Source organism: Podarcis liolepis (genome assembly GCF_965112155.1).
Source record: "Podarcis liolepis genome assembly, chromosome: 9".
Lineage (NCBI taxonomy): Eukaryota > Metazoa > Chordata > Lepidosauria > Squamata > Lacertidae > Podarcis > Podarcis liolepis.
In genome coordinates this window covers 39686842-39705370 of record NC_139564.1, presented here as the reverse complement: position 1 = coordinate 39705370, position 18529 = coordinate 39686842, and the positions used below count along the sequence as shown (strand labels likewise).

Here is an 18529-nt window from a genome sequence, read left to right as displayed (position 1 = left end):
GCAGCATCATGGGTGCTGTTAGAGCATCCCTTATCAAACGCTTACTCCTTTTTTAGAGTCATGTAATTTTATTTACTCTGTTTCAAAAGTATACGTTGTTACTGTTGTTGGCTTTATTGACAGCTTTTGCATTTTAGCTGTGCCTTGACCTGGCTTTCTGTTACATGTACATGGAATTATTAAATGCAACTAGTGTGTTCAACCTATATGAAAATCAAAATACTAAGCCTTGAACTTGTTTTAAGAGACGTTTCTAGAGTTTGTGGGAAAGCCAGAAATATTGCAGTTAGATGCATTCTCTGAGGCTTCTGATGTTTCATAGACTAACAAAAGGTTGCTTTATTAGTAGCTTTAATGAACAAATCGCTTTATTGGCTTAGACATACTGGTAGCTTTGTCGGTCCAAACAGCTATGAGTTCTTGTTTCAATTCACCATTGTGCTCAAGTAGTGAAGTGATAGCCATTGACCTTCTACTAAAGCACAATAAAAAGTTTTTTTGTGAAGAAGAAAAGTGCGCAAGGAGAACTGCAACACAATTCTTGGACTCCAGCTCAGCAACTTAAAAATAAAGTCTTCATAGCTCCTGTGTTCAGACAGACTCTTGTTTGGTTCCCAGCACATATACCTAAAAACACAACATTGACTCTTGAAAAGATGCCTTTCAGTGGACCAACTTGAAAGGTAGCGTAGCCTTTATCTTGATATTTCATCCACACAACGTTGTACTCTTGGATTCACAGTGCTTAGCTTACAAAACAAAATGAAACGGGCTGCTGATAATAGAGTTGTTGTATTAAGTGAGTGTCTTTATCTTTTTTGTTAGTACTGGATGATTTGTCTGAATAAATTATAATTATAATTGGAAATTAAGATGAAACTTCAGTGAAACTTCCTGTCTGGTTTTTTTTGTGTTTTTGTTTTTGTTTTTAAGATTGCATTCCTACCCCTGTTTAAGTGCCTAATGGGTAGTTTAAGGATTAGCATTGGCATGCTTTTTCGTCAAACTATGTTGACTGCTGTCTTGGTAATGTCTATATTAGAGGGGGAAATACCTTCACACTCAAAGGGAGAAAAATGAAAAATTGCTGAAAATTAAAAGGGGTTACAGTTGTACTTAGCTTTTAAATTTTTTGTCAGTTTATGCAAATACATGTAGCTCATCCTGGTAGAGAAGATTATGTAGTGCTTTGTGGGTCTAAATGCCACATCTATGTGTGGATGAGGAAGGTGGCAAAATGTGCATTCTGGGGGCAGGAAAGGGACTTGCTCTTGATTAAACCCCTCCTGTTCCTGTGAAAAATAAGGGTGTGGGCATCCAGATACTTCTGGATCCAAAGAGTTTTCTCCAACAGCTCAAGCTGCTTGGTGTCGGGCAGAATCTGTGTTCACTCAAAAAGCTTAAACCGTAGTTCAAGAAACCACTAGTTGTCTCTCAAATTAGTAAACAAGCAAAAGCATGGCCTGTTTTCAAATTGCTTTTGCCTCGTGCCTTTGTAGCTTGACAAGCATTTGGAATGGGGTGGACAAATAAACTATGGTTAAGCGCGTTAGAAAGTCAAAGCCAAACTATGGCTTCACATCATTGTCAGAAAACAAACCATTATTAGTTTGCTGGGCTGCATCAGGGTGTTCAGGCAAGCCACGTATTGATTAAACAATCCATGGCTTAGCCTTTTGAGTGAACTAGGCTGGACAAATTCAGTGATATTAAATGATGGCTAGAGAATGGCCTGCTTTTCTTCTTCTTCCCCATTGATTATGCCTTTGCCATGTTTCAGCTGAGCTGTGCCTCTAAAGTGAATAATGGTGATCGGTGGGTTAGAAAGGAGGAAGCACAGTTATGCTGCTTCTCTTTGCTAAGGGCAGACTCCTATAGTCCCTTTGGACTGAGTGCTCAGCCAATCTCTTATTCTGAGTTCAGTAGCAGAGCTTGATTTGAGAAGCAGCAGGAAAATGAGGTCCCCCCTCCTTCCATCTCATTTACTCCTTCCACCAGTGGCAATATTTATAGTCAAACAGTTTAGATTGCAACATTATTCAGTAAACTTGAGTTCATACAAATTATTTTAGTAGTTGTATTCAGAATACTCCAGCGTAAGTGGGTAATAGTCTATAGTTTTGGTCTTTTCAGAGTGTTTTCTTTTGGTTTTACCAAGATCATTGGTTCAATTGTACTTATATGCAAAGCGTGTATAAATTGCCCATTAAACAGCAATTGTAAAATCTGCTTCTGGATTAAATACCAGGTTCTTAATCCTAACCATTGTATTTTAGTCAAATAAGATTTCAGATTGGGCATCCTGGAAGATAATCTGATCCTAAACTTTATCAATCAAAACCTTAAACTTGGCCTAGTAGCATATAGGCAGTCAATTTTATTCTTTATGCAGGGCAAGATACATGCTGACTATAGGCCACCCTGCAAAATAACACTGGTGACTGCATTTTGCACTAATTGCAACTTCCAGACAAACCTTAAGGACAGACCAATAGAGACTGTGTTTCAGTAATCTAGACTTGAAATGTACCAGCTATGTAAGGCAGGGGTCGCCAGCCTAAGGCCTATGGGCTGGTAGCAGCCCACGAGGCTTGTCTAACTGGCCCATGGCGACCCCTGCCACCACCACCCCGCTCTTACTCGCGCGGCGCGGGGACCAACTTCTGGGTTGATGGCGCCCGTTCGCATGCGTACACGCTATTCCCAGTGCACTTCCGGGTGCTCCCCTTGACGCAGTCTGCACATGCTCCGGGCCCATCCTCCGACGGACGGAGCGTCAACCGGCCCATCCTTCGGTAACGTTGCTGATCTCTGATGTAAGGAGATTGCAAGCACTAGTAATACCCTGGTTTGTCTCTGCAAACTGTGTTTTGCTGCACCTTTATCTGCCCCACACCTGAAATCAGATCTGAAATCAGATGTAGGGCAGCTGGGTTAAGCTTAGCAAAAGTAGTATCCTAACAAAAAGAGGTTCCCTACAACCCAGAATGACTCCACTGAACTCAAGGATGCAGTGGAGACAGCAAAGTAAGCCTTTTTTTGTCACAACTATTGCCATGCATTTGGTGTGATTGTGTGCTCTAAGTGATGCTTGTTTGACCTCCTAGTGGGTTTTATATCACCTAGGGGCAGGTGGTGCTGTGGTTCGAATCTGTGCGATGGGGTGAGTTGCTGTTGCTCTGTCCCAACTTCTGCCAACCTAGCAGTTCGAAAGCACACCAGTGCAAGTAGATAAATAAGTACTGCTGTGGCAGGAAGGTAAACAGCATTTCCATGCGCTCTGGCATCTGTCATGGTGTTCCGTTGTGCCAGAAGCGGTTTAGTCATGCTGGTCACATGACTCAGAAAGCTATCTGAACAAACACCAGCTCCCTCAACCTGAAGTGAAATGAGTGGTGTACCCCATAGTCGCCTTTGACTGGACTTAACCGTTCAGGGGTCCTTTTCCTTACCTTTTACCTTTATATCACCTGCACTCTAGCCATTGTCCAACCTGTTTCATTACCTGGAGCTCAAGGATGCAAAGGCTTAGACTGGGCTCCACTACAGCAGAGAGGGCACTAAGAAGTGATTGTGATTGTGGCCTTATGCATTCTATAACAAGTTGTGGCGCCTCATACAATCAGTCCAGATCTCACCAGGAAGTGGCTTGGCCATGGCAATGGGGTCATACAAACTCCCATCTATATTCAGGCCTTCATATGCCCCTTGGAGCAAAGACCAGATCTGGTGTATGCCCTGCCCTATGTGTTGGGCCAGTAGCTACTTGAGACAGTGTCATTGTTGCCATGGAGACCATGAAGTCTTGATCAGTGAATTAGGGACTTCTCTTGCATGCAAAGACTGTTACAAGTGTGTACTCAAACGTACACAGCCAGCACTCGTGTGTTCATATACACAATGCTGAGAGGTTTAGGATATTTTGCTGGAGTGATGACATGCACTTGTTATGGATATGTGTTAACCCTCAATCTTATGCCCACAAGAAGCTCTCACACAAAGAAATAAAGAAAGTTTGGTTTATTATATGACATAGGAGTGACAGAATATAAAAAATGCTGCTTTAGATAGCAAAGTTACAGTCTAAGCAGGTAGCAAATTACAACACACACACACACACACACACACACACACACACACACCTTAATTAAAGGGTAAAAGATTCCCTAACTATTCTAAAGGCCTACAGGAGCATGGGCATGACAATTTTGCCATATACCCACACTAGAAGCGGGTGGGAGAGGAAAGTATACCTGTTGTTAAGGGAAAGCAGAAGTGTGCTGTGTCCCAGGGAGCGCTGTATAAGTTCTGTCCTGTTGGAACTGTGAGAGCTCACTAGCCTTTGAATCTAATGGTTTTTTAAAATACATTTTTGCCAAGGCATGCCAGTGGAGAGGTGAGGGGGCTGTGAAATGAGTGATTCCTACAATTTCCATAATCCCTTCCAGATTTTCCTGCCTTTTTGTCACCTTGCTCATCTTTGGTGATCCTGTTCCTGTTTGCTTAACAAAAGAGTGAAAGACTTCTGATAGTGAGAAATTATCTGAACCTAGGCATCTCTGTCTGCGATCTGCCTTTAAATCACCTTAACATTGTGTGGATGGATCCCACTGGGTAGCTGAGTATCTTGTATTTAGCAATTCTATATTTGCATGTGTTAATCTTCAAGTCAGATGTGTGTGAATTTAGTGTAATCCTGGATGCCTTTCAGGATGCTAGAGTAAGGCTTGTGTCAGGTTACCATGGAGTTCATCATGTCATATTAGTTATGTCAATCTTATATTTATGCCATGATCTACACAGATAAACCTAAATTCAGATTAACACACAAGCTCCTCACAAGACAGGCCCTGGTGGATTGAGCGGGTGAGACCAATAGTGGCTCTAACAGTCAAGAAGACAGTCTCTGAGGGAAGTGCAGGGTAGATGGGGCTCATCCACCTGGGAAGGTAGCCCATCTAGGAGAAGGAAAATTCTGGTCCTAAACCTCCACTGCCTTGCAGGATGTCTTCGGGAGAAGAAAAGGCTAAGGAGTAAACCCTACACAGATCAAGCAGCGTCCCTGACTGTTTGATAGTACCTTGCACACCTCCTTTTGGCAACTCCTGCAGCCAAGCTGGTGCCAAATGTATTGCTCTGCTTTCCTTTGGACCACATCAGCAAGGCTGAGAGGGCGGTCTTGCCGTCTGGGCAGTCCAGGACCTCCATACACACTGCCCAGCCTAGCATCCCAGGGAGGTCACTTTGGTGCTGTTAATGCAGTGGTCTGACTTCACTTCCAGAGGCTCACTCCATTGTCTTTGAGACAGACAGATGCCAACAACCCTTACAATGTATCTAAGAGATCTTTCATATTGTAGAAATGAGAATTAAATTAATGTTGCTGTTCTCCCACACCGCCTCATATGAGCCTATTGGAAAGAAAGTTGCTTTTGCCATCCATAATGTTATAGTACCTAAAACAATCAAGGATTCAGAAGCCTATTCCAACTATTTCAAGTTGGCTTCCAGCTTTTCCATAGGTGTTTCCAGTTCTTATATGACAAGGAGTTATGGTTATCTGTGGTTTCCTCGTTTGTTTTGTTTTTGTGTAGGGAAGAATGAAGCAACAGCAAAGGGTCTTCATGTGGGTATGTGCAGTTCATGCACATCCTGACTTAGTAAGGGACACAGGTGGCGCTGTGGTCTAAGCCACTGAGCTGCTTGGGCTTGCCGATTGGAAGGTTGGCAGTTAGAATCTCTGTGACAGGGTGAACTCCTGTTGCTGTGTCCCAGCTTCTGCCAACCTCACAGTTTGAAAGCATACCAGTGCAAGTAGATAAATAGGTACTGCTGTGGCAGGAAGGTAGGTGGCATTTCCATGCATTCTGGCACTTGTCACGTTCCTCTATGCACCAGGAGCGTTTAGTCATGCTGGCCACATGACCTGGAAAGCTGTCTGTGGACAAACGCCGGCTCCCTCGGCCTGAAAAGCGAGGGGAGCGCTGCACCCCATGGTCACCTTTGACTGGACTTAACCATCCAGGGATCCTTTACCTTACCTTTACCTTAAGTCAGGATCCAATCAGGTAAACGCATCCAGTATGTGTAAATGGCCTTTCAAAAACTGAATTATTGTTTAGAACTTTGTTCAAATTAAGATACTTTCTTGAAATATGTAGCTAGGTATTATAGATAAATCTGCATGTGTCATTGAAGTTCTTCTGTATATTGGAATTCTTCCATGATTATATCTACCTAAACAGTCACTTTGTTTACTTACTGGATGATTGCCCTATATGTGGTCTGTCACTGGCTCCATCTTTATGCATCCTGAGAATCAATAGTACATTAAGGAAACTGACATGAGATGAGTGGGGGAGCACATAAATAATGAATAACAACCTTTACTGCTAGTGTTTCATTCCTGTTAAAGGCAGTACAAGTTTCCCTGAATTATCTATGCATTTCATATCACATGCTAATTCGAAATGATTATACCCGCCTTTAACTAATTATAATCAAAAGCTGTTTCTTTGTTTGACTATATCAAATTCCCTACTATAAGAAAAATAAAGCTTAAATTAAATCTATTGTGTTCAAAATGAGAGCATTGTTCTATGCTGCTCACTACTTTGAGTAAGGGGCAATTTCCAGGTCTGTTTCCTTGGAAGGGAGAGGATTCTGACACTTAAATGTTTCTGTAATAACTTAAAAATATGCAGAATGATCAGGTGGGCACACAAGCAGACCCATAGCAATACCAAGGCAACAGCAGCAGCTCTGAGATCCAAAAACATAGAACTGCTTTAGTCTTCTCTGGCCAAAAACAAATTAGTCCTTTAGGACCCCACCCTGTATGGACTTCAGATATCTTCCACTCTGTGGGTGAGGGGAAACGGGTGATACTGATGGGGCAATAGTGGTAATTGTGATGAATAACAGATGCTTCTTTAAACGAGCAGTCTATATAAAAACTTTGGAAAAGATGGCTATTTCTTTGCTTGGCATAACAGTATGGCATAGCTGTAATCATCTTTATTAGAACTCTGCCTCTTGAGATTCATTGAAAGGGAGATGGAGGAGGAGCAGAAGGAGGACAGGAAGTCTTACTTGGTTCTATGAGATGTTTCATCTTGAGATGCAATTTTATACTAGGAAAGACATCGGGAAATTATTAGGGTAAGGTTGCTCGGTGCACTCTAATACAGTATGTATTAATTTTTTTCATCCTGTGATTCCCTATCTTGCATATTGGTGGCAAGCAAACATACATCAGCAATAACACTTCCTTTATGAGCTCAGAAATGTGACTAGGCAAGACGGCAGCTGATTTTTAGAAGTTGGCTCATTTCAGGCCGTCTGAGAGATTTCACCTGATATTACTTTACATTTTCCCTATAATGTTTTTTTCCTGATGAATAGCTGTGTAGAATCAGCGCAGGAAGAGCAAAGTCCTTGGCAATACCAGCTCAATTGCATCTGCAGATGAGGATTTAAAATTCTATGCAGCAGACAGTACCTCCAGCAGGCGAGTAAAAGGTTACTGCATTATTTGCTTGTTTGCATGCAGAGTCTTTCTCCACAAAGGCTTTTTATTCAATTTGCATTGGTTGCTTGAATTTTAATATTACTGGAAAATGATTTAATAGAAATGTGAATATCGAAAGGGCAGAACAAGGTTGAAGGAAGAGGCAGTACTGTCTCAATATAGCCGTAAACCAGGGCTGGAGGAAGAGGGGAGGAGACAGAGCAAATATTGCTTTTGATGCAGAGCGAAAACAAGAAGTTTTGCTTGAATATGTGCGCTTAAGCTGCTGTCATGCCACTTGCTTTTTCTTAACCATTTGATAAAAGGGATTTTATAGGCAACTGCTGATAGCTCTATCAATGTAAGTGACAATTATTTCAAGGCAGATTATCCTGTAATCAGGTTGAGCATCTGTGTTAACGTGAGCTCTCTCTCTCTCTCTTTTCAAATACTCTAGTGCATGCTGCAGTAAGACAGATAAATGCACTGCTTTTAATAGCTGAAAGACCAGCATGTCATCTACTGATATATAGCACTTGCAATTAGTACTGCTTTGGAAGCATCTGCAAGCTTTTTATGTTTTATATTTGTTTGGGGTTTTTTTCTGTTTTACATTGAGGATCAATTAAACAAGGGAAATTAGAAATACAGCAGTGTTATTGAGGAAAAGTTATTTTATTTAAATATTGAAACATTAACTTTGGGAGACAAAGACAAGGCAAATGATTTTATTTAGTTCCTCCCCCCCCATAACCCCCACTTGTCTGAATCAATTTGCAAACTTTCCCCCTCTGAGGTAGATATCCAATAAGTTAATTCCATGTTTCCTTTACTAAAACCCTTTGGCTGTTATGTTTTCCATTGCTTTGGCTCTTTTTTTAGCTGAAATTTGTTCCCCGCTCTATTAGTTGTTGGGTTGGTATGTATAAGTTTGTAATGGTGTTAGCCTTTTCTCCAGAGTTGTATTTTCATAAGACAGCTTTCTGCACTTTGCTCTTAGGTTTGTTAGGCTGAAGTGGGGTGTATATTTAACATAGGGAAAATGGCAAAGTTTGGCAGTAAAGAAAATACATTAATCTAAGTGGAACTGGCAGGTACCCTGAACGTTAGAGTCTTAAAGGGTCGGGAGCTCTGACTGGCAAATTAGATTCCAGCCAGTAATCTCTACACTGTTGTTACTCTCAGCAATGCAGCAACAGTACTTTTTCAGATATTGAGCGGATCTTGAATAGTGATCATGTGAACACAGAGGGGTGTGGCTATTTTCTGTTGGCTGTTGGAAGACTGCGTGTTCAAAGTGGGAACAGGTTGGATAGAGGCTATCAAAGGAGACCTGAAGTGCTACAGAGAAACAAACTCTAGTCAGTGTGCAGTGTCTGTTACTTTAAGTTCATGGCTTTCTTGCAAAACAGTGGAGAGCATCAAAGCAGCTTGTCTTGCAAAAGTGTAGCTGGAAAGAGGCACTTTAAGATTGCGAGCTTTGCTTGGCAATAAAGACAGTGACTACTAGCATTAGCTTCAGAAAAAACACCATTGTTTTATTTTTATCAGTATTAATTTTTGCCAGGGAGCTGCAGAATGAGGCGGTCGGCCAATTTTGATTGTGTGTGGGCCAGTACCAGTACTGATTTCTTAAGGAATAAACTCATCTGATGAGCAAGTCAATGTGTGGCTGTGGCTGCAGCATTATTTCTTCTTTAATGAAGAGGCTGGGCCGTTCGACCTGCTGTTCCGATCTCCTATCTTGCAGCCATACATCAGACCAGTTGCAGAGACTATCCATCGAATGTCCCAATCAGCCAAAGAAGGTAACTATACAGCTTTATTAAAAATATTTCCTTTAAAATAGATGCAATGTGGACCTAAAATAAGACACATTTTAAAATGTTTTTAGTTTTTTTTGACCTTGCAGCAGCTATCCAATATCATTTTGCCATCATCAGGTTGTGTAGCAATAGAAATGTGCTGCAGTAATTGATTTTGTAATAGGATCAGGTGATTTACTGGCTGCACTGACAACCACTTGCTTGCTCTGAATTGTGGAACACTCTAATGGATGTTTGTGACTGCAGCTTGGAGTTGATCTAAAAGTGCTGGATGTTCAGAAACAGTTTCTCATTTGAATAAGAACTGCTTAACTTCTTCCCACACCAGTGCTCCTGTATTTATAAAATAAGTATGTTTCTGCTCAAATTACAGTAGTATTTTCCAGTTTTGTGACCTGTGATGTTTCAATATAATGTGCAATTGTGAAGTAATTGAAGAACATGACTGATATATGCAAACCATATATATGGTTTTACTTTTGTAATTTTGCACTCTCTTCCCATTCTACAAGTTGATACATAGTAAAACTAACTTCCCTATGCATATATCAAATTTAGTAGATCTGAAAAGTCAGCCTGATCCAGATATCTCTCGGAGCACCAGAAACACAGCTCCATTCTTCTGTGCTTACAGATCAAAACTAGTATCTAAAGAGCTGCTTTAGGTACACTCAGAGGTGTGGATCAGCCCAATGGAATGTCTTTCTGCTTTCCTTTGAGTAGCAAACCCCTATGCTATATTGCAAAGGATTGTCATGTGGCATGGCAACCTGATGTTTTTTTTTAAAAAAAATGACCAAACCTTCTCAATGGGTGAAACTAGGTGAGCGGTTATTAGGATCCAAGCCACACAGTGCTACGGGATGACCTGACCATGGACAAATACTTTGCAGGATGTGGCCTGTTGTTCCCCAGTACAAGGGCTGTGCTGTTCAGATTGCTTGGTAGTTGGCATTCATATGCTCCAGTCTCAAGAAGAGCCATTTTCCTGGTAGTTTGTTTTCTCCCCACACCCCTTGAAGTTTGGTTAAAGCTGCAGGCTCTCAGCAGGATCAGATCCACACATGTCAGTGGCACTGTTTATTATGTAAATTACTTCTACTAGTGATCAAGATATAAATTGACATCAAGGATGTGATCCAGAAAGGCCCTTGAGGCATGCAAATGGTTGAATGCATACACTGAGGTTTGTTTCCCTGTGTGTTTATTGAAGCTGTTCATTGTCCTGTTTCAGGGCATTCTGAACTCACTACAAGTTTTGGTGTTGCATTGTCGGACAGAATTGGTGGCTGCCTTAGAAATGAAAGGCTTAGATCATGGGTAGGCAAACTAAGGCCCGGGGGCCGCATCCAGCCCAATCGCCTTCTAAATCCGGCCCGCAGAAGGTCCGGGAATCAGAGTATTTTTACATGAGTAGAATGTGTCCTTTTATTTAAAATGTATCTCTGGGTTATTTGTGGGGCCTGCCTGGTGTTTTTACATGAGTAGAATGTGTGCTTTTATTTAAAATACATCTCTGGGTTATTTGTGGGGCATAGGAATTCGTTCACCCCCCCCCCCAATATAGTCTGGCCCCCACAAGGTCTGAGGGACAGTGGACCGGCCCCCTGCTGAAAAAGTTTGCTGACCCCTGGCTTAGATACCCTGAATTGTGTGGGTGGAACTCAGCTTTTTGGACTAGGGCCTAAATCACATGGTCATATATTGTGATAATTTTAATTCCTGCATTGCAGGAGATGGACTAGATGACTCTTGGGTAACTCCCAACCCTAAAATTCTGTGATTCTATGTTATCATCCAGTGCTTGGTACAGAAATATAAGACTGAATTCTATGTATAGGACACAGGGACAGGTAACTTGATACTGAATACTTAGCCCAGGGCAGTCCAAATTTTCATACCAAGTGGGCTGCAGGGTGTGGGCCTCACACTGCCCTCCTGCCCAGAGAGAGGGGGGAAACTAAGCCAAAATTTGATCCCCTCCCAGTTCTCCTGCTGTTTTCCCAAGGCTGGCTAAGCAAGGCTCTAGGCTCTGGCAGGGTCCTAGATTCCTCCCACCTCCTTCCCAAGACTGCTAAAGTGCTAACTAGGCTTTGGGAAGTAGGTAGGAGGGCTCTAGTGCCCTGTCAGAGCCCCCATGCCTCCTTCCCAAAGTCCAGTGGCTCACTTACCTGGCTTTGGGAAGGTGACACCCTCCCTGCCCCTAGTTTGAAGGGGCATATGTTGGTTAATTAGCCAAGGGCCTGGGAGAAGAGGAATGTTTTTGCTTGGTGTCTAAGAATATGTAAGGTGCAAGGTGAGCCTCTCTGGAGAGAGCATTCCACAGTTAAAACATTGTACCTCCAATTGAAATCATGGGGCAAAATCCAATGATGTGTGAATACTTTTCTGTTTGCATACTGTACCGCCTCTCACTAAATTTGCTGTGAAGGGTGGTCCTGCCCCCCGCCCCACCTTCCAGGTTTTGGGGGCTGTATCTGTAAAGGAGAGGAAAAGACAGTGAAGCCCCATTGTGTGAATGTATGTACTACTTCCCCATGAACGCCATTAGATTTCATTCATGGTAACATGAATTTTTCTTCCATCAATAGTGGGACATCATAAGTTCTCTATGATATTGAAAGCAGAATTGTTTCATGTTAACCTTTATTATACCATTTGACTTTCATTTCATAATGGATTTTTTATTTTTAGAGTTCCCATGAATCAAATATTTAATTGTTACAAAAATGTATTGATTCACTTATCCAGTGTTAAAATGTTTGATTGATTAATTGAATTGGTTTATGCTTTCAGGCTGTTCATTTTCATAAGATACATAGTTTATATTTACTATTTTGCTAAACATAGCTTTTTATTCCTTCTAACAGTGAGTTATTTAGGCAACAGACAAAAATGTTCCTCAGTAACCAGGTTTGATGCTGATTAAACAATCAGTTCTGATTAAACAAACAATTCTGACCAAACTGCGGGAGGCAGTGGAAGACAGAAGTGCCTGGCATGCTCTGGTCCATGGGGTCACGAAGAGTCGGACACGACTAAACGACTAAACAACAACAAAACAATTAGTGGTCTTTTAAATGTGTTTGTGGGAGGGGGTTTGTTGGTTGTTGTTTTGATATGTATGTTGTGTTTTCATTTAGTATTTTTATGCTGTAAACCACCCTGGGACCTTTGGATGAAGGGGGGTATACAAATTTAATAAATGATAATAATAGTTATAAAATCCATTAATTTTTAAGAGGAACTATTATATTACATTGTTATGAATGAATAAAAATTGCAGTCTTTTTAGATTATTTGCACAATTGAATGTCTTAAGAAAGCAGTTCTTACTTTTCTTTTTGTATGATTGGGGGTGAATTTTGGAGTGTTAAGTTAGTTCAGTGTGGGAAAAAATCATCCAGACCTCTTTTGTTTGTACCTTTCCTAGTCTTGAGATAACTGGTTTGTATAAACAGTTCTGTAGTCAGGCCTTGGAAAACATGTAGGTGGCATTTACAATCCAAGCAGTGCATTCTAACTAGTGTCCAAGGATATGCAACAAAAGAAAAAAGATTATTTTTTAAAAACAATCTGATTCATGCAATTCTCTTTCCCAGCGTTATGTTGCATGCTACTGACTTCCCCTTTGTTGAACTTCATGTTTGGGTAAAATTTTGAATATAGGTTTTCCTCATCCCAGGTCAACTTGTTACCTTTTGCACAAGCCCTTTGTAATACCCATTTTACTTATGACTGCAACAAGGGGAGGGTGCTCTTGTACTCACATCCTGCTTGTGAGTTCTTACAAGCATGGAGTTGGCCACTGTAAGAATAGGATGTTGGACCAGATGGGTCTTCTTATGTTCTTATTTGAAGGAGCAAATATCCGCAGGGCAGTTGGATGTACATAACAACATATATTCCATCTAGAGAGAGGTGTTCTTGGTGGTTGCCCCTCAATGATAGAATTCCTTGGACAAGAGCTCAAACTAGACTTAAGTTAGTTGTACGTGGGTACCATTGAAATGAATGAGAAAAGTAAGTCATGACTTGGTTCCTATTTATCAGGCTTTCTCAAATTCAGCCTGCCAGATTTTTTTGGTCTACAACTCCCATGATTCCTAGCTAGCAGGACCAGTGGTCAGGGATGATAGGAATTGTAGTCTCAAAACACCTGGAGGGCTGAGTTTGAGGAAGCCTGCTATTAATCAACAGGACTTAGATGCAGTTATTTAAGCTGCAGTGTTATGTACTCTTGCATGGCAGTAAGGTTCATTTAACGCAATGGAACTTAATTATGAGTTGACATGTATAGGATTGTACTATTTGTCTGAAATCAGCCTACTAATTTCAAGCCTGTGCATCTTTCAGAAGCATTATAAGGTCTATCCTTAACATCTGGCTACCCGACTTAGGATCTTTTTGCTCTTTGCAGAAAACTGAGCATCTGTTAGGAATCCAGCTACAAATAATTTAGAATACTTAGTGTAATTTTATTAGTCTTTTGTACATTTTGGTAGAGCAGAAAATGAAAAAAAAATATTACAATTATTTTGACTTGTCCTAAAAGTAGAAATTCATTTATTTAAATTGTGTGGGCTCATTGTATTACTTAGGGAAAGCAGTTTAATGTGTTGAGAATGTTTAGGGTAGTAATTTCCAAGTTCTGCATGAGATAACTGCTAATGAATTGTGAGCCGAAATCCCTTACCCCACAGATGAATTGACTTTGGTGTATGTGTACGTGATTCACAGCTCTAGCCTTTTCTTCTAGTCACTCTTCTGAGAAGAGGGAATTCTTCCATATGTCCTCACTGATGTGATTAAGCTGTTTTGCTTCTGATGCACACATAGAAAAACTTTCTGGTCTCAGAAAATCTTGGCCAGAACTCTCATAGGAAAAAGGGGAAACTGCTTTAGCACACTTAGCATAAAGAAAACTTTTTGAGGTGTAAGAGAAACATGTCTCTAGTTTTTAACTTGGTGTGTGTGTGTGGGGGGGGGGGAGTGTGCTTTAGTTAGCTGGGTAACATTGGTTTGGGATTACCGCTAGATAATCACTAGAAAGCTCTGCTGTTGAAAAGGAATTTGTCACATTTTGATAAATGGTTTATAACCAGCTGTTTTATGAGATAAAAGGGCAACAATATTTTGTTTCTCTGATGAAGCTACAGTATCAATAAATGTGCCTTGTTAATTTTTTTTAAAGGATACAGTTAATAGACATTTTACTGATGTTCAGATTTCTGTTTGCTACAATCTCCAAAATTTACTAAGAACTGCCGTACTATATTCATGGTGAATAAATGCTAATGACATCATCACAGTGATGTCATATGTTCACACACACTATACTAAACACACTGCACAATATATGTAAATAAATATGTACCTATTAGCTAACGTTGCCCAGCTAATGTCCTCAGAGAATTTGCCCTCTGATTTAAGTTGGTACCTCATTCCTGATATAACTTGCCTTTGACTGCTCTCCCTCTCTTATTGACATATTTCAGCCCACTCAATGGATATGGCGATCCTTGATTGTCATGTAAATGTTCAACAACCTTGAGATCCTAAATCACTGAGTATTAATCAGTCTTTTGTCTGGTTCATTATATTTTCTGCAGAATTCCTCATCATATTTAAAATAAGTTTCATTAAATATTGTGTTGTGCTTTGAGATGGTGTACGTGTAGCTGGCTGGTTGATACCATGCTTCGACTCTAAACTCAGTGCCCTGGTCCTTTGATCTCATGTATAGCTTTGATTTTGAACAGCCTATTCTGTTCTGTTTATATCTAATTTGCAGTCAAACCTAATTTATGTAAGTTTCTCTGAGGAATGATTAAGCATTTAAATTATCAGACATGTGTTAAAGGAAATATTGTCTCTATTCAGCCATATGGGAACTGTGAGGAGACGTGGTTAAATGAGAAAACAGACCACTGGAAAAATTGTCTTCCAAGTCAGTGATGATATTTGGCATTTATTTCATATACTGTAGCACAGTTCAAGTTTTCAGAGTACTTCACATACAGTAAGCCCTCAACTTCCACAGGGGTTACGTTCCGGGGATCACGTTTAAAGCCAAAGTTAGGTATAATCAAAACACATTGGGTTCAATGGCAGGTGGGATTTCCAAAGTCATTTCCTTGGAATGCCACTTCCTTTTTGTTTGTTTTTTATTTGTTTATTGCCACTTGTGTAAAGCTGAATGCACACAAGTTTAATGTGCATAAACTGCAGACTTAATGTATATTATCTTGGTAATCTTTACAACAGGCCTCCAAGGTCAGTAGTACTTATTCTGTATTATGAAATGAGTGGTAGTTGAGAGGGCTGGGATAGAATGGGGCCACCTTCTGTACGATGAATATGACTACCTCACTAGACAGCAGCAAACGTTTGTCTTCCATCTGCCCTTTTAACATGTGCTATATCTATCAAGGCAAATCTTTAAAAATTAGTATAAACACTGACAGCTGGGAAACACTGGCCTGCGAGTGCTCCAGTTGGAGAACAGACTTTACCAAAGGTGTCATTGGCTTTGAAGACACTTGAACTCAGGAGGCAAGGGAGAAACGTGCTAGGAGGAAGGCATGCTTGGCAAATCCACACCATGATCAACTCCCACCCGGAAACCAATGTCCCCACTGTGGAAGGACGTGTGGATCCAGAATTGGCCTCCACAGTCACTTACAGATTCATTATTACAATCTTACTCGGCTACGAGTGATCGCCAAAGAAGAATATCTGTATCTAATTTATACATATACACATGCATACGTGCAGAGGGATCTCAGTTGTCCATGTGACACCAGAATCTATCCTTTGTACTGCTTAACTGAGCCAGTTTCAAGCCTCTTTTGCTGATATTCAAAGCCCAGAACAACTTGGGACAAGAGGACTTTCAGGACAGCCTGAGCCCTTGTCGATCACTGAGATCACCTGCAGGAGTGTTAGTTGCCTCCCTGTGTTAAAGGCTTGATTGACCTCAACCAGAAGCTGGGCATTTAGTGTTGCCTGTCCTATGCTGTGGAACACTCTTCAGCAGATAAATCAGGCATGACTTTCAGGCGTGTTTTGAAGACCCACGCCCCCCCCCCTTTTGCTGACAGGCCTTTGTGAAAAGATTATTCTAAAAATAGGATAGAAACAGTTTATGTTTGTTGATTCCTTGGCCCTGTAACTCTTATATTGATAAGCTTTGGATATCTTCTTTTTATATGTGCTCCTCTTCGGGCCATTTTTCAAATACAGTGGTACCTCGGGTTACATATGCTTCAGGTTGCATACGCTTCAGGTTACAGACTCCGCTAACCCAGAAATAGTACCTCGGGTTAAGAACTTTGCTTCAGGATGAGAACAGAAATCACACGGCGGTTGCGCGGCAGCAGCGGGAGGCCCCATTAGCTAAAGTGGTGCTTCAGGTTAAGAACAATTTCAAGTTAAGAATGGACCTCTGGAACGAATTAAGTACGTAACAAGAGGTACCACTGTATTTTTAATTTCTTTGTTAGGGTATTTCTCACAGTTCTCTTAAATTGTATCTACTCACATGCTTTAAAATGCAGAGTTCTAGTAGAGCATTCACTGCAATCCAATTCTCTTGTGTAATAGTAGATTTTAATGAGATTTTGTATTGTTCCTAGCGGTGCTGCCTCTTCCTAATGCTTCTCCAAAATTCCCCAATGTGGTGTTTGGGTCTAATGATTTATTATAGTTTATTAATTATTATTTTCTGGCACATTTTGATTCTGTAACAACAACCATTGATTCTGCTTCATACAAATTATCAGGGAAAAGCAGATAAGCACTTTTCCTGGTATCAGTACATTTCTCATAGCACAGAAATACTTATAAACATAGGCGCCGACTCCATGGGGCCTGAGGGGGCCCGAGCCCCCTCAAAAATTCGTTTGGGGGGGCTCAGCCCCCCCAATAATCTCGGGCGGCGGTGGGCGCGTCCGCGGCTTTTATAGGGCGCCCGGCGCGCACCAGCTCAATAACGGGCACCGGCGCGGCGGGGGGGGCGCCGGGCCGGGGGAGGGGGGCGGCCGGCCTGTCTCCTTGGCAACCCCATTGAGCAGCGCCGGCTCCCCCGGGAGGGCCATCCCCCCGCGCCGCCGATCGCCAACACCGCCGACGCTGTGGCTGCCCGAGCCCGAGCCCGAGCCCGAGCCCTACCCGAAGCCCGAGCCCGAGCCCGAGCCAGTCAGTCAGTCAGTCAGTCAGTCAGGAGAAATGGGGAGGGAGACGAGGGAGGAAAATTGCGCGCAGGGTGAAGAAAGGAGAAGGGCGAACAAGACGAGCTTCCAACCCAAAAAAGGGCTGGAAGACTGGGAGGATGAAGGATCGGGAAAGAAAGCGACGCCTTCCCCGCCCGCGACGTCGCCCACTTGTCATTGGCAGCGCAGCGGGCGCCCAGAGGGGCTGGGCACCGGCGCAGGGCCGCTCCGCAGCCGCGGAGGACAGCTGCGCGGCTAGCAAGGTGCGCTGCGTAGAGCACGGCCCTTGTGTGGCCCGGTGGCCAGGCAAGCTCGGGCGGGGACCCCCATGCGAATCTAAGACGGGAGAAGAGGGCAGAGCAAAGGGGGTCCCTTCCCCAACCTCCGGCTCTGAGACTTCCCTGCGCCCCAGAAAAGCGAAAGGATTTTCTCTCTCTCTTTTTTTTTTATAAATATTTTATTAAGTTTTCAAATACAAAGTTAGAAACATACACTGAAGAAAAAAGTAGAAGAACAAGAAAAAGAAAAAAAGAAAAAGAAGAAAAAGAAGAAAAGAAAACCAACCATTCAACACATTTTTTATATAACTAACTGGACTTCCTCGCATCTCCCTTACCCTGCATTCTTTATAATAAAGATATCAGCAAATTATTACCTTGTTTCGTACCTTATTTTGTACTTTTCAAATACTATACCTCTAAATTTAACATACTTTTCATCAGTTACTTATATCTTAAATTAAACATAGTATTACCTTAGATTTTGACCTTTTCTTACTTAAAATATAATTTCCTGTTTCCCAAATCTAATTGCTGAAGCTATAGTTTCTGAATCGTGTAAATTTTTAACATTCATACAACTTATATTGTTTTTGTAAATAGTCCTTAAATTTTTTCCAGTCCTCTTCCGTTGTTTCTTCTCCCAAATCTCGGATTCTGCCAGTCATTTCAGCCAGTTCCATGTAGTCCATCAATTGCGTC

At 41.6% G+C, this 18529-nt stretch overlaps 1 protein-coding gene across 2 annotated transcripts in view; it reads left to right on the top strand.

Moving 5' to 3' along the window:
* Window positions 1-18529, top strand: part of FBXW7 (F-box and WD repeat domain containing 7) — a 130494-nt gene that overhangs the window by 12672 nt on the left and 99293 nt on the right. Inside the window, exon 1 of one of the 2 annotated variants that reach the window (XM_083520009.1) lies at window positions 9242-9318. The exons of the other annotated variant lie outside the window; for it this stretch is intronic. The gene's annotated coding sequence lies outside the window, so the exon portion shown is untranslated. Of the gene's footprint in view, window positions 1-9241; window positions 9319-18529 lie in introns of those variants that run through there. 2 annotated transcript variants of the gene reach the window in all.